Source organism: Nannospalax galili, unplaced genomic scaffold, assembly GCF_000622305.1.
Source record: "Nannospalax galili isolate Female #2095 unplaced genomic scaffold, S.galili_v1.0 scaffold846, whole genome shotgun sequence".
Classification (NCBI taxonomy): Eukaryota; Metazoa; Chordata; class Mammalia; order Rodentia; family Spalacidae; genus Nannospalax; species Nannospalax galili.
In genome coordinates this window covers 2,667,696-2,670,025 of record NW_008356458.1, presented here as the reverse complement: position 1 = coordinate 2,670,025, position 2,330 = coordinate 2,667,696, and the positions used below count along the sequence as shown (strand labels likewise).

The 2,330-nt window shown below is 39.6% G+C and overlaps 1 pseudogene; it reads left to right on the top strand.

The window, feature by feature from the left end:
* The first annotated feature begins 250 nt into the window (after nt 1–250).
* Nucleotides 251–504, top strand: LOC115067859 (annotated as a pseudogene).
* The last annotated feature ends 1,826 nt before the right edge of the window (nt 505–2,330 follow it).

Here is a 2,330-nt window from a genome sequence, read left to right as displayed (position 1 = left end):
TTGAGTATTACAGGCTGGCCAATTTGCTGCACAAAATTGACTATCAAATGTTATCCAATTTATTAGTTATAAAACTATGATGGGAGTATTATCCAAGCCATTTTATAGCAGAAGGAACTAAAGTGAAGAAATTGGCTATGATCAGATTGATTAGCCAGTGACAGATGCACATTTTGAACTTTCTTGCCAGACTGCTCAAACTCTTCCTTTCTTTTTGACCTGTTGCGTCGGATCACTGGCGTGCTCCACCATGTCAGATGAGGCTGTGGACACCAGCTCTGAGATCACCACCAAGGACTTGAAGGAGAAGAAGGAAGCTGTGGAGGAGGCAGAGAAGGGAAGAGACACACACCTGCCAATGGGAACGCTGATGAGGAAAATGGGGAACAGGAGATTGACAGTGAGGTAGATGAAGAGGAAGAAGGTGGGGAGGAAGAGGAAGAGGAGGAGGAGGAGGAAGAAGAAGGTGATGGTGAGGAAGGGTTGAAGGAAGGCGTTAGATAATATTTACAAAATCTGGATACAGTTTGACCATCTGAGCTGGCATCATGGATGTTATTTTTTGGTCTGAATTTGAATGGTTATGATTATTGCAGCAGAAGCCTAAATAAATTAAATCACTCATCAGAAACTTGTGAGTTAGAACCACTAACTGGTAGAACTGTTCTGGAAGAATGTTGAACAGAGGAGGCCATTTTCCCTGAGTCTGCAAAAACCCAGCACCAACAAGAACATCGAGAGGCAGTGTCTTTGGGAAAGTGTTTATGGTGGACACTTGCAGCAGAGACTCCACCACAAGATTTAAGAATACAGACTGAATAGGACTGGAGAGATGGTTCAGCGGTTAAGAGCACTGGCTGCTCTTGAAGAGGACCTGGGTTCAGGTCCTGATGGCTAACAACTATTCATAACTCCAGTTCCAGGGGATCTAACACCCTCTTTTGGCCTCTGCAGGCATTGCATACATGTGGTGTACTTATGGCATTTGTGGGAGGCAAAACGCACATAAATACAAAATAAAAACAATAAAGAATATAGACTGTTGGGGCTGGAGAGATGGCTCAGTAGTTAACAGCACTGGCTGTTTTTGTAGAAGACCAGGATTCAAATTCCAGCACCTACATGGTGGCTAACAACTGTCCATAACTCTAGTTCCAGGGGATCCAAAGCCCTTTTCTGTCCTTTGTGGGTATTACATGACACAGGTGCACTTACACACATCCAGGCATAACACTCATTCACAAAATAAAAATAAATATATAAAGAGTTAAAAAAAGGAATTGCTTAAAAATATAGAGACTGTAGATCTGCACTGTTCATGGCCAATTGCTGGCTCTGTTGTAAGGTAATGACCTTGAGCTAGTTATTGAAACTTCTATGCCCATTTCTTAGCCTACAGAAATGAAATATCCATAGTATCTACTTCAAAGACAGGTTAAATGTGTAAATAAAGTTAAATCACTGAAAACAGTATCTTGTCTGGAATAAACACCATGAAAATATTGTTTTATTGCATTTTATAGGTCTTTTAAAGGGTCCTATACTAGTATGTTTAAAATGAGATAAAAACTGTAGGTTATTTCTGTAATTAAATAAGTACATACCTGAAATGAGTCTGCTTGGTTTGTCATCTGTTTGTTCTTGACAATTTTTTTCAGTATGTGGTGATAAGATGGTGGGTCCACAAGTACTTAATGCTTGGCTAGTATAGCCAGCTTAGCTTACTCATTACCCTGGGACATATTAGTTGATGTTTTCTTTGCCTTGAATATCAGCTCTCCTATTTGTATGACTTTCTTGGGGCTGGAATGGGAGTAGGGAGCTGGTCATAGATTTAAGTCTTGTGCTTGATTATGCTGCTCCTCGAAACATTGCTTAGAGAAGGATGCTGAAGTCACAACGGGAGCCAGTGGGGAATAGTACCATAGTCAGTAAGGTCTGAAGTAATTACAGGCTAGTTCTTGCCTATGGTTACGACTGGCTCCATAATTTGTGAGAGGCCCAGTACAAAAGGAATATTTAGAATTTTTTTCCAAAAACAGGAGAAAAGTATCATGACAGATATTAAAACGTATAACAGTTTCCTTTTTCTCCACAGTTTTTTTCTCTTGCCTTATAGTGCTTTTCTGTTTGTTACTAAATACTGTTTTAAATAGGAAAAAAAAATTAGATCTCTGTGTGTGTTTTAACATTCATCTTATATTATTCCGTGCTAGTCTTTTATTGTTATTTATTTGTTTGTTGGGACAAAGTCTAGGCTGCCCTTAAATTCTGACCTCTAACTCCCAAGTGCTGGAATTATAGTGTATGTCACCAAACTTAGCTCAGTG